Below are 15,256 nucleotides of genomic sequence, written 5' to 3'. Positions count from 1 at the left end.
TCAACGGTACTGAGGGCGCATTTCCAACATCTCTCCCACCTTGAGTTGTGACTTCTTGGTAGGAGCAACTCAATCTATCTAAAAAAAAATGAAAACGAAAATAAAATGACAAACATTTTCTAATATTTGAACCGATCCGGTTTCTTGATGATACGACCCCTTCGGGTCTATAAGCTCGTTTCTTCCAACGATTTCGGTTCCTCTTTAGGGAGCTACAGACTCTTCGAGGGTATTAGCTGCTTTTCCCTTAGTAGTCTCTGACGTCGTAGTGGTAGACTCGATAAAGTTATCAGCTTCAGGACTGGAGTGTTCAACTTCCAAGGGAATTAGTTTTTGAATGGGTCGAACCAGTTCACTTTTGCTCGTTTTCAGTTTTACCCGCACGTAGCCATCTTTTCCGGGATAGACTTCTCTAATGACGGCGATCGGCCAGTCTAATCGCTTTTGTAAATTGTTTTCAATAAGCACGACGTCCCCGACAGCCACGGACGCGGAACTATTGCTGGGTTTAGTTCGTCTAGATAACTGGCCCAAGTACTGTATACGGAAACGTTTTCTGAACTCTTCTTTCAATCTTTGATGATAGCGTATCCTCTTTGCAAAGTGGGACTTGTAAACTTGATTCAAGTCTGGAACGCCATTTTCTCGAATGTCACTGATAAACATCGCTGGAGTAAGCGCTGTGATTTCAGTATTTTCCTCTGTTAAGTAGGTAAGGGGTCTTGAATTCATAGTAGCCTCGCAATCGCATAAAATTGTGTTCATTTCTTCGTAGCTCAACGAAGTTCTCTTTAATGTCCTCTTCAATAGATCCTTAAGGAGGCGGATAAGTCGCTCCCACCATCCTCCCCACCAGGCAGCTGAAGGTGGATTAAAATGTCATGTTATCTCATTGAGTGCACAATATTGGGAAACTTTCCGCCAATTAATCTTCTGTAGTAGATTCCTGGCCCCTACAAAATTTTTCCCATTGTCGCTATATACTACAGTAGGTCTTCCTCGACGTGCAATAAATCTTCTGAAGGCTTCCAGAAATTCCTCTGTTGATAGAGATGTAATCAACTCCAAGTGGACTGCACGGTAGACTGCACAAGTAAACAAACAGATGTATGCCTTTTGTCCACCGCTCAAAAAGAGTGGTCCAGCGTAATCGATACCTATCACTTCAAACGCTGCGGCATTTCTCACTCTGTCTTCAGATAACATCCTAATTGTTTATAAAAAATTAGATCGAGAAGTTTTCTAGTAACAGACTTGCGAAGATTGAAGTCAGGATACATGCATCTGGAAATTTCCGTGTTTTCCATACAAGTCTTAGTACATTCCCCGTACCGAGGATTCTATATCGCAATAACTATTTTCTTCTATAAGCGAATATAATTTTATCATTTTAATTAAAATGATAATTATATTCGCTTACAGAAGAAAATAATTATTGCGGTATAGAATCTTAGTTATTTGATGAGATTTTATAAGTCTGATAGAATCTTTTCGATGTAAATTTAACAATTATTGAATGGTTTCTGATAGGCAAGAATTATTATGACAAAAAATGTTATTCTAGAAACTTCTCGATGTAAATTTATAACAATTATTGAATAGTTTCTGGTAGGCAAGAATTATTAGTAGACAAAATGTTTTAGAAAATTTAGTATTTGATTTTTTTAAGGAAATAAAAATTACTTTGCAAGAAAAATATTCTCTAATAATGTAAGATACAACTTCCGCATGTTTAAGCTACAGGGACGCTCCTGAGCCAGAGTGTCACGTGAGCGCCCGGCAGCTCGGCGGTAACGCGCCGGAATTGGTCCGAAATGTGCAAATCTTTGAGAGCACTGCTGTATATTATAAATTTAAATGACAATTTGCTTGTAGGTTCTAGATGAAAACAAACTCGCCCTGTCGGAAAATCTTCACAAGGACTTTGAAAGTCCTGAAGCCGCCAGTAGATTGTAAGTTTTTCTTTCAAGAATCTATATTCTAAGACTATTTTTTTTAGCTGCGCTAGTGTACTTTTTGTACTTAAAGTGAAATATATATGTTTTGTGTAGCAATAAGAAACAAATACCTATTACTTCTTATAGCCTCAGTTGTACTATTTTATTGATATATTATAGTTCTTATGTATTTTTTGCTTTATAAACTTAAATTAACGTACTTTCACAAGTTTGAAGACACCACCGAAGCATTATGCGCCACTACGGCGCTTGTAAACAGCAAGTTATCAAAATCTTTGAAGAAAACGCTCAGGAACTGCTGCATCGAGGCCCATGAACAGTTGGCGGTAGCCGATGCCAAACTGGATTGTGCCATCAAGGATAAGCTGCAATTATCCTGTGTAAGCATCACGGTAGTGCAGGAGTTGATGAGATCAGAAGTCAATGGGACAGTTTGATAAGTGGGGTGACCGAGAAGGAGAGGACGGCCATGACGCTGGTGCACAGTCTGTCCAGGTACAAGCTGAAATTCTCACAAGGTGACACTATGATAATACACGCAGTGTGCTTACTGGATGAGCTGGATAAAGAGCTCAACAAATTATATAATGCGAGCGCGCGAGTGATACGACTAGCACTTTTCTGAGCTAGGCAAAATCGTGACTGACAATCTTCAATACATAAAGTCGATGCATATACTTGGTCAACGAGAGAACGCTATCAAATGTGATCTATCAGATACGTATTAGATGATTTCAGTACTACGATTCAGTACTACGACCGCTCACTGAGCGCTCACTGAGCGATCGTAGTACTGAATGCACCCATTCTGACAGAGGAAGTCGAGGAGAGAGTGAAGGAGGCTGCGGAAACCTCAATGGCTCAGAGATCTCGAAATACAACACGTACAATGCTTATGTGTATTTGAGCTTCATCAATACCGATCCCAACTGTGCGATTATTTGAAGATAGCACAGCTAGGATGATGGTATTAGCATCAAACCTGACAATTCTTGTCGGCGATCTGATCGGTGCACGTCTAATATCTAAGGCCGGTTCTCTGACAAGTCTTGCTAAATGTCCAGCATCTACTTTACAAATTCTCGGTGCAGAAAAGGCACTGTTCCGTGCTCTTAAATCGAAGAATACACTTAAGTATGGTTTGATCTATCATTCACAACTTGTCGGACAATCCTCAAACAAAAACAAGGGTAAAATATCTAGAATGTTGGCAGCAAAAGCATCTTTAGCAACAAGAGTTGATGCATTGAGAGATACTGTAAGCTTCGAACTTGGCGCGGAACACAAAGTGAAATTGGAGGTACGGTTAAGAGTGCTTGAAAAAGGAAATATTCGTCGGATAAGTGGCACTGCCAAAGCAAAGGCCAAATTTGAAAAATATCAAGTTAAGAACGAATACATGCAGTATTCAACATCTATAAACTCAACACTAACGACTAAGAAGAGGCCATTAATCGAAGAGATTGAAACAAAGGAAAACGAGATGCTTAAAAAGAAGAAAAAGAAATACAGTACGAGTTCTGAACAGATCAAGGAGGAAATGAAGCAAGAAGAATCGCAAATGGAAATAGAGTCGGTTACTGTATCGAAAAGAAAGAAACATAGAAAAAGAAAAAACATAGTCTAGAACACAATATAGAACAAGGAGAATTTTCTATCTAATCAACTACTATATTTGATATTTATTCGAAAATTTGTATGTGCATTTTTATTTTTATAGTTACCTTCACTTGTTCCAACTTCAACTAAAACATCTCTTTCAAATATTTCTTCAGTTTTTACAGATGCTGTTTTATATTTTTCCTCAATTTCTACAGATGCTGCCTCTTCAAATTCAATTGATTCCTCCTTTTCTTCTTTTTTTCTTCGATATGAGATCTGAATCCACTTCAGCTTACGCTTCTTCTTTGATACCAGAAGTTTCTGGTATATCTTCTGTTTTTAATTCTAGCTTGTGTTTCTCCTTTTTCTTCGCAATGTCGCGGATTCCGTTTTTATTTGTGCACCAGAAACAAGGCATAAGAAAATCAACCACAATCAAAATCCTTCATTTCATACTGTGATTAATTAATTTTTTTACTTTATGCTTTATGCCTTATACAGCGTTATGCAAAAGTCTGTGTTGCAGCTTATAAGATAAAAAATACAAATTTCTACATTAAACTTTTACGAATATACAGGATTATTTAAAATGATTTTCTAGGTTTCCACTTATCCAATGTATACTTTTTGCCTTAAATATTCTTAAAGTCTTTAGTTTTATCTTGTACTCCGCGCTAAGCTTGAAGCTTATGATATCTCAATTAATTTTTTGTGGCATTTAATATAGGTGTATAAGAACAATTATAGACATACGAGGCCTGTTCTTTTTAGCTAAATTTCTTGGAGTTCATCTTATCTTTTTTTCTCTAATATATATATATATATATATATATATATATATATATATATATAAAATATATATATATATATTATATACATATAGAATACATCGATGCTCAGTTATCATCTCGTTTAAGGATCCTATTCGCTTTAATTTTTAATTAAAACATGATCCTGAGAAAAAAATACTTTGATAGCAAATGTCAAATTTCTCTAGCTTTTTTACTCTAACTTTCGTACTTATTTAAAAATATTCTTATTCTTTATACCTATTTATATACAATTATTTGAAATGATTGTCAAAGTTTTAATTTCTTGTAAATAATGCATTTGACATTTATAGTCATACTGAAAGATAGGTAGTTTGATTCGAACTCTTTGCTATTCAGTAGCTTATGTGTTTAAAGTATGTCGCACTGGCCGAATTGTTCAATGTAATTTATTAATTTGTTCTTCATCAATCTCAGAACGATTTCTATCATCGTGGATACAAGATTTAAGCTACTGAATGGCGACAAATTCGGAACAAAATTTCAAGAGATTTGCTATAGGCCTGTTCTTTTTAGCTGAACTTCTAACGCGGTTCATCTTTCTCCCTTTTTTTCTCCGCCATTTTTTAATTAAGTACGAAAGCTAGAGTAAAAAAGCTAAAGAAATCTGAGATTTGCTATCAAAATATTTTTTTCTCAGGACCATGTTTTAATTAAAAATTAAAGCGGATTTATCTGACTTGCAGGCAAGCACATAATGACTGAATCTTCGAAATAATTATGCACTTTGCGTATATCGATTAATCGATAATTTAATTCATGATTTTATATTTTTCTAAAAACATAAAAGCTACAATTAATATTGTACAAGTACGATCATATATGATAGAATTCGCTTGTAATCGCCATCAAATTAATAATAGATATGAAACTGACTTGTTAAATATCTTATAATACGTATCTCTTTTGCAAAAATGAGATTTTATCATAATTAGTAGAACTGCATTTGAATAACCACTTGCACAAAAATAATAGAGTAAGAAACTATAAAGATCTTCCATGAGACGATTGCACGTAATTAAGATCGTAAATCAAAAGCCGATTATGTTGTAAGTATATTAGATATTAGCGCATGACTTGCAAAAAAGTAATACTTATATATTTTTTACATTATATATTCATATAAATATCAATATAAATTATAAATCTTGATGCATATATGTGACAACAGATATGTCTGCAGAGCAATATATTATAGATTTAACGATTAAATCATGAAAGTCAATTTAAAATTTTTACGATAGATCTCCACAATACATATGTATGTATACTAAATAGATATGTATAATAAATGTATAGATATGTATAATAAATGATTATTAATTTATAGTATGAAAGCAATGTTTGTAAGCGAAGGAATTTTATTATAGTTTTACTTATTTTACTTTTAAAATATTTAAAATATACTTATTTTGGAAAAATATAAATATTATTAAAACGTTATATAAACGTTATAAAAACTTATATATACTTTCATAAAAAGAAAATATCATCAGTATTGAATCCGAAAAAATTCTTACTAAATTTGATTAGCAGGTTTCGATCTATATACATTTGTCGTCGGATATTTGATATGATGTGCGTCGTGACTTCCCATCCAGCAAACGAGAATGGACTGAAATGAATTGAGATGGATTCAGAAATATTGATTCATGAATGTTAAAATGAATGCTTTTCAATTCTGAATGCATTTTTATTTATTTATAGGAATTGCATGGAGCACATCTCTATGTCTTTCAATTTCAAAATAATATTAGCTTTTTCTGTGCACAACACACACATTGTGAATACTGTTCAATTCAAAATTTTGAATAGGAAATGCAGTTTTTCAATCCAATTATATCCAATTAAATCCAAAAAAAAAATATTCGCTATTAAAATACGCATTGGGATAGAAAAAAATTTCAATCCATTTTAATCCATTCTCGTTTGCTGGGCATCTGTAGAAAATAAATAACAAATATTTTTTTCATTATAATGTAAATGTATTTTAAAAATAATTACTAACTGGTTATTAATTTCTTTGTTATTTACTAATCAATAATAATCGTCCTAAATATTTTAACTTTATGTTGTATATCAATACAAAAATTCTAACAACATTCTCCCATGTAATATTTTTTATACAACATTACGCCGTTCAATAATACATTTCGTTTCTCATTGTATGGTTTTCACAGTAGCAATTTTTGAAACCTTGGCTGCGTTCAGCAGAACACAATAGTTTTGCAATCGTTTTATGATTCTCTGGTGAGATAGGATCATTCCTCTAAATCTAAAAATATAATCCAATCAGCGCGAAGTAAATTTCCAACAGTTACAAAATAAACGTTCTGTTAAACGCAGCCAATGATTTCTCTAATTATATGTTTTCAGTTATAGTAGAGATTAATTTTTATCACCCTAAGATTAAATATATGCTCAAAGAAATCACTAGCCCTAAATTAATATTATGATACAGTAGAAAACGGTACGACATTATTATAAAAAAATATTTATTATCACAAATACACTGTGAGAACGTGGTTGATATTTGTCGAGTTGAAATTATGTAATTTATTTTCTTTGGATTATTTTGGACAATTTTGGAGTAACTAGCTGATTTTAAACCCAGAACAATAAATATAATATAGATAGATCAAATATGAAGTGCGAATTATGTTTTTTAACTTATAGAGATGAACAAAATGCATTTGTTTAAAATTTTTAGCAATTGTGTAGCAATTTTATTCAATATTTCACATCTTACTGGTTGGCATATTGTTATTTTCCATAAAGTGCGTATTTTTCTTGTATGTGGAGTTTCTTTCTTTCTCATTTTTTGAAAATTACGAAGGACAAAATTTGAAATCCTGCTCCTCAAATACATGATAGATATAATGATTATTTGTCGAAATTGTTAAATAAATAAATTCAAATTTTGTACAAATAATTTGCTTACCTTTATGATTACTTTCACAAATATTATGTATATATATATATTTTTTTTTCTCTATAGTAAAATACACGCGTATATAAGATTATATTTAATAAATTTTGATTTTTGTCGATTTAAATAATTTTGTCAAAATGTTTTATATTCTTTTAACAATGTTATCGCAAATATATGAATTTAATTTAACAATATATGAATATAAAGATTCGAGGTAAGTCAAATAGGTACAAGGTCCATTATGAAAGTAATGCGCATGATTTTATTGTGACGCGAATATCCATCGCAGCGGGGTAAATGGGTCGGGAAATGTGGTGGGGGGTCTGCCCTTCCAAGGCAGCCGGTCGCCAGTTTGCTCCGAGCAGTCTGAGTGGAAAGACGTGCCTCTGCGTGAAGTATGTTTTTCGACTTTGTAACACGGCGCGATGGAGCGTTCGCTTAAACAGCGATACGCCATCAAGTTTTGCGTGCGACTTGGAAAAAATGCAATCGAAACATTCCAGATGCTTCAAGAGGCCTTCAAGGACGACTGCATTTCAAGGTCACAGTCAGGGAGGTGGCACAAGGCATTCAAGGAGGGCCGGGAGGAGGTCGCCGACGAACCCCGTTCTGGACGCCCAACAACGGCCAGAACCGACGAAAACGTGAATCGTGTGTGCGAAGTTTTGCGTTCCGACCGTCGATTGAGCATCCAGTACATCGCTGACACCCTAAACATGTCCACATTTGCGGTACATGGGATCAAGCTCCACCATGACAATGCCCCCAGCCACACGGCCTTCATCGTTGCCAACTACCTGGCCCGGAGCAACACCCCGGTCCCCCAGCCCCCTTACAGTCCCGACTTGGTTCCGTGAGACTTTTTTTTGTTTCCCCGTCTGAAGAGAGAGCTGAAAGGAAAACATTGGGAGTCCGTGGAAAACATCCAAAAGCATGTTACAACGTTCCTAAGAGACATTCCCATCGAGGAGTTTCAGCGTGCCTTCCAGGCGTGGCAGACACGTCTCCGCAAGTGTATTGATTCAGGGAGGGAGTATTTTGAAGAATTTTGAGCATTTGTACCGCTACGATCAATAAATCTATTTTTCCCAGAAAATGCGCATTACTTTTATAATAGACCCTGTATGTATATATAGCGGAATTAATGATTAAAATTTCTGAAAAAAACTGAAAAATAGGAAATTGTTAAATTTTTAACATATAATAAATTATTCAGTATAAAAATAATTCTTGAAAATACCACTATTCTCGGATTTGGATCATCTCGAGCGGTCAGTACCCGAAACATTTTTGTACCTATACATATAAAAAATTATTATAACATATGTATTTTATTAAATATAAATATCTCTTCGTAATCCCTATTCCACAAGAAAATTGTCCTATACATTTATTTTTTATAAAAGATGATTTTTTAACAACGTGTTATATTTGAGATCATAAAAAACCATTATGGGGCGTCGCATGATGGAAAGCTAAAATTCTTAATTCGCATAATTATAAGAAATAGTCGTTAAATTGTGTGTATAAAATGAGTCTTCAAAATTCCCTTCTAGCACGATTACGACCTTTACGGTTTTATCGTTTTGTCATTTCAAGTAGAAAAAATTTATTTTATGACAAATACGCCGCTGACAACAGTAATGGCTGATCGAACTTTCTAGAGAATGCGAGCGCGCGCGCGCTTGCATCTCACTCGCTTTCGCGGTGCACTGTTATACATATTAAAATATATTTTTTTATATTCGAATTTTAATATTGTATTATATTAAAGATGAGATGTATTGGATGCTAACCAGCGTATCACAAGGTAAATTTATTAAATTTTATTAGGTGTTGGAATTAATTCGTAGCGTTTTTTAATGAAAGAATGTTATTTATTTCACATGAGCATTAAAAAATACATTAATGAAAGTACTTTTAAAACTTATAAATACTTTGTAAAACGCTACGAATTAATTCCAACACCTAATATTATATAAATTTTAATAAATTTCATAATCGCAAGTTATCAATTAAAAGTAAATACAATTTATTTATTGTTAATATTTCTGTTTATCAATATTACAATAATAATTGGTTTGATAAAATTTGTGTTACCATACATATATTTTCAATGCTTTCATATAATCCCGCATTTTTAATTTTTTGATTATGCTACTACTATCATTTTTATAATAATATCATTTTTATTGTATTTTAAAACGGCATTTATAATTGTATGTTCTTAAATATACTAGAATTAGTCGTTAATTGTGTGTGTGAATAAATTTTTCTTGTTAATTGTACTCGCAGAATATCTTATTGATCAAATATGTCTTTTTGTTAATTATTGGAGCATTTCGTTTCATGCATAATATATTATTTTTCCGTGTTGTTCATCGAAATGTAAACAAGGATAAATGGTGGATAATTTGAGTGCATCATGCACTTATAATCTATGAGGTACTTACGAAGTAATATGTAGGCAACACAGAGAAATTCAAATTAATGTTATTGCTATAACTTTCAAATTTCTATGCATTTTTCTCAAAGTTATATTGATATGGCGGAAAGAGGAGACGTTATTTCAGTCATGGTACATACTATTTTGTTCCAATTCATTACAGGAAACAACACGACGACATAAAACAATATAGCATATTTGCCCGATTTGTGTCGACTGACACAATAATTGCACTACTAGAGTGCGCTGAGATTAAAATAACTAATTGTAATCATGAATATATTTCATCATAAGTTTTAAAATCAAATTGAAAAATATTAAACAAATCCTTATAATGTAATGAATAATATAATACTTATAATATAGTTCTACTTCTCGTTGTAAAATCTCGAATCTTGTCATAACAACCGGAAATTCTTTCTGATTGTTATGCCGAGATTTTGATTTAAATAAAATGTATTTAATTATATACGCGCGAGCGTCTTGTTCATATCAAACCATAATTAAACAAAATTTTTCATGCATTACTGCGAGAATAGAAGGTCGGTTACATACCTCCGTCCTAAGAATTATTGTAGCGGACAAAACTGTAGAATACATCTGAAAAAAAGTACACTATCATTATACTTAATGAAAATAGGTTTGTTAATCCTTCCGCTCAGAAAGCGATCCATCATTGGAATATTACCATTGATCGGGACTTCACTAAAAGTATATACATGGACAAATATATACATAGTCTTGAACGTTTAAAATTATGTTTTATGTCTGAACAACGCTACTTTGACGCATTTAAAAAAAAAAGAATTATTCCCAAAACAAAATGATTATAATTTCTTCGTAAACCGTTTTTTAATTATCCTCTTCATGTCAGTGGCATTATAGACATCAATATACTACCACTACTAATTATGTTTAAATATATATTATTTGACAAAATTGGTCACGTTTAGTTGTATATTGCTGTACAAGATGATTTGGCGTAACTCTTATTATAAGGGACATAAAATAATTTATTCGCGAATAGCCAGCATTCGTCTATACGGATCGCTTCCTGATGCCAGACATAGCCGGCGTTAAGAGCGAAAAAGTTAAATTCAAAAGAATTAAATGTCAAGAAAATCTAGAATATGTTTTACTTTATATGTACTTATTTATTCTATTATAAATGTATCTAAATATATATATATCGTAAGATATGTATATATAAGGTGGAGCAGTAACTCTATTCACTTAGAATGTTTTCGCTGTTTTTAGAAATATGAAATGATATATTTATTGAAGTTATGTAGCATCAAGAGAGTATTACTAACGGTTTATCTATGAATGCAGGCGCTTCAAAGATTTCAAGATCACCTCCATTTTTTAAAATGGAATACAATGCAACTTTAATAAATATATTATTACATATTTAAAAATAACAGTAATATTACACACACACACACGCGCGCGCGCGCGCACACACACACATATATATATGTATATGTATATATGTATATATGTGTATACGTTTATTACATACTTTCATATTTTTATTTAAAATAAGATATATACCCAGCAGATAAAACTGTATCCAAAGCAGAAATGTCCCAAGCCAAATTTTACCTCTGTCTGTTTTATTTGCAATATAAACTGTAAAATCTAATTGAAATAAATAATTTAATAAGCGTTAAATATATACTACTATTCTAGACAGTTCGGACACTTGCATAAATTTTATCAAACAGATGAGTAAATTTTAAACATTATTTTAAAACATCAATTATGATACTTTGTCGCAGATATAAAAAAGCAACCCTATTCCTTACATTTACTGACATTTTTTGACTTCAATATGGGTTTTCCCGATCCCCTGGAAGACAGCTAGATTCATGCTCCTAAAGATGCCAAACAAACCGGAATTAGCCCCATCCTCCTACAGACCAATCTGCTTGCTCTGTAAGCAGACTAATTTCTTGAAGCGGGTGGTCTGTGGGAGGACATAGACACACTTGAATGAGACCGGGGATATCTTGAAGCATTAGTACGGATTCCGGTTTCACAGATCGACGATTGACGCGATCCGGCAGGTTCATGAAAGGGTTGAGGAACGAGGGTGTTGGCGATATCCATCGATATAGCCAACGCTTTCAACTTCTTCCCCTGGTCAGTCATTAGGAAGACATTGAAAAGGAAGAGTGGAAAAAGACATACCTAAAGGAATACCTCCGATCCATTGTGGGGAGTTATCTCTCAAAAAGGTTTCTCACGTACGTGGGTCGTGAGAGACTTCACATGCGCGAGAAGGAAACAAGAGGAGTTCCAAGAGTTCAGTCCTGGGACCGACCCTGTGGAACATACGATTCGGTGTTGCGAATGGCGATGCCGATAGGGTGTTCCGTTGTTTGCTATGCGGATGATACTCTGCTGGTATGTGAACGGAGCGTCCCTGGGTGAAGCACGGATCCGGACTGGATGCCTCCAGGACAAAAGAAAGATTGGAACTGAAAGTCTTCGCCTCCAAAACAGAGATGATGGCCTTCATGTCGATGTACACCTTATGGACACGACTTTTTGGTTGGAGGGGAGGAGGAAGGCGGTGGGATTAACTCTGGACTCGCGGTAGATCTTCCAGGACTACTTTTGCCTTCTCCTTCCGAAGGATTGGTGAATGGCCGTGGCACTGGCTAGTATAACGGGGAAACCAGAAGAGCGGGGTCGCCAAGTATACGCGGCGGTAGCCCTATCAGTCAATGTTCAATGTTAATTGGCCCTTGTCGCGGAATAGCAGCAATTCCGAAGAGCAAATAAGAAACAGTCATTATGAAAGGCCCCGATATAGGCGCAAACTGTAGTAAGACAGAATCATAATCAAGGATGTGGCGAAGTTCCAACGCCACCTCGCGTTGAGGTTATCGAACGGTATCGCATGAGGCAGCTGCGATCCTAACTAGGTTCATGCCGTTCGGTATTATCGCGGATAAGTATAAGCGAATATATCGTCGATGCGAGATATTATGTAGGGATGAGACCCTAGTTTACATTGCACCCTGATTTTATATTTATTAAATTGTATTATAAAAAACTAAAAGAGAAAAAATAATATTAATAAAACTAATTTAGGAAATTACAAGCATTCAAAACGATGTAATATTATTAATAATACAGTCACTGTTATTTAAGTTACGCAATTTGCAAAAGAAAATTTTAAGAATTTTATTTTCGCATTCATAGAATTCGTTTTTAGCTGATTTTAAGTATAAAAACAAGTCAAAAATATACGAATTATGCGTTTACAATTTTCTAATTAATTACAGTTAATAGATCATGTTTTAGTTGGTAATATTAAATGTAGTGCAAGTTAGTTTCTGAGAAATAAGAAGGTGTCACTTTAGAAAACCTATAATAGTATCGACGACTTTCCTTTATATATATATTATTCGTTTCATCTTTCATTAATTTACATTACAAAAAGAAGATAAACATAATTCTATTATATCTCGTAATAAGTTCATTATTTCTTTATAATAAGTTCATTATATCTTTATATATTAGCTTCTTTTCTATCATTTTACAATCCATTCATATGTATAGATATAGGATGATTCCTGTGATATCTTGTTCGTGTTTATTAATAATATATCTGAATTTTTACAGTGAATTAAAAAAAAAGAGAAAAAGCAAAATAATTAGCCGAAATCAAATTTTTTATTTACAGCATATTTAGTTTAAATCTTTTACTTTACGAAAATAAATACTATATTTATCATAGTGTATATATATAAGTATATAAAATTGTGTGCCTATATATATATATATATATATATTAGGTGTTGGAATTAATTCGTAGCGTTTTTTAATGAAAGAATGTTATTTATTTCACATGAGCATTAAAAAATACATTAATGAAAGTACTTCCCATCACTTGTAAAACGCTACGAATTAATTCCAACACCTAATATATATATATATTTATATAATAAAAATAAAAAATAATAGTAAAATTAACATTACGTTTTATTTTTATATTAATAAATTATATTATCATTATAAGAATAATTATACTTACCTTTGCAAATAGCATTATAATTTCACGTATCTTCAATATATCAAATATTTTATTAAAGTTGTCAGCTTGAACTTAATTCACCATGTTCATTAGAAGACATGTAAGTAAAAAGCATCCATTAAGCACGTTTGTACTTAGTATAAAGTCCAAATGTTACAATCATTCGTACCTTGTAATAATAGAGTAAAAGCATTAAACGCGGCACTAATCAGGTACTAGTACGGGATCACACATTATATTTAATAATTATAGTATTTTTTATATATCAAATAATGCATATCACAAGATTCTTTAGCATTTGCTTTGTTTTTTTCAAGTGTCAATTATTTTTTTATTTATTAGCAATAGCGCTGCACATTTTATTAATATCTGCACGTTTTAATAACTAAACTTGAGACACGAACTAGGATACGTAAAAAATTCGTAGAAAGTGTAATATCATAAGAATTGCCTTATAGCTTTTACAGGAGTAAGTAGCAATAAATTTAATGAAAAAAGTTGATATCATGTTTAGATGAAATTAAATCCCAAAAAGATGAAACATTTGGTAAATTAATTCACAATAAGTACATGGAGTCTAATTGTGAATAATTGTCATTACGTAATTTAATCAACATTAAAACGTATAAAACAGTACCGAAATGAAATAAAATCCATAATGTAATCTTTATAAAAATATAAAATATAAAATATGAATTTTTATTGCAAGAGTGATTAACATCTAGTGGCCTCAATCTACGTATTTATAAATAAAAATTCCGTGAAAAGAAAGGCAATCTAATCTAGATTATCTGTGTGTCCAATAGTCTGTTATCCAACACTTGTTGATTAAACTGAAAATCTTGTAAAAAATATTAAAACGCGTTTGTGCCTCGTGCAGCAAGAACTAATTCAGTTAAAATACTACTCGGCCGACTACTCGGAAACTATGGCAGAGACGCTAGAAAGAGCACTGGCGCCATTATTGATCATTTGATCGTTTTGCAATTTGTACATGTTCGAATATCCTCGTGGACAACCTAGGACATATCTTTCTTATATGCTTTAGCCAAATGGAGCTCTCTTACATACTTCATATACTATCCAATATGCGTCATGAATTTGCAAAAAGACTTCATAGACATGAACGATTTCTCTCCGTTGTTTAGCATTACATTAATTCTCATTTACTTCAGTCGTAGTAGTATTACTTTTTTTTGTTTAATAATATTTTTAATTGAGAACATTAAAGGAGTCTTAAATTCACAATTACAAGCAAATACAAAATGATGAAACGTTTTTATAAAAGACTTTCAATATCGTTAAACATGACCTATTTTTAGTTAAAGCTATGCAATCTCTCTCATTCGGTTCTCTCGCTAATCTGTTCGTTTCTTACAAATCGCACGCAGCAAATAAGTCCTCAAATATAATTTTTTTTTCTTCTCTTTCCCGTTTCTT

General features: G+C 32.6%; 2 pseudogenes; both read left to right on the top strand.

Moving 5' to 3' along the window:
* Window positions 1-2,114: 2,114 nt before the first annotated feature.
* Window positions 2,115-3,620, top strand: LOC147907856 (nucleolar protein 58 pseudogene; annotated as a pseudogene).
* Window positions 3,621-7,747: 4,127 nt separating this feature from the next.
* Window positions 7,748-8,179, top strand: LOC147907855 (protein GVQW3 pseudogene; annotated as a pseudogene).
* Window positions 8,180-15,256: the final 7,077 nt, after the last annotated feature.

Source organism: Acromyrmex echinatior, chromosome 12, assembly GCF_024713525.1.
Source record: "Acromyrmex echinatior isolate Ae372 chromosome 12, ASM2471352v2, whole genome shotgun sequence".
Taxonomy (NCBI): Eukaryota; Metazoa; Arthropoda; class Insecta; order Hymenoptera; family Formicidae; genus Acromyrmex; species Acromyrmex echinatior.
The sequence above is the reverse complement of the archived record's forward strand: the minus strand, read 5'-3'. Positions and strand labels throughout refer to the sequence as shown.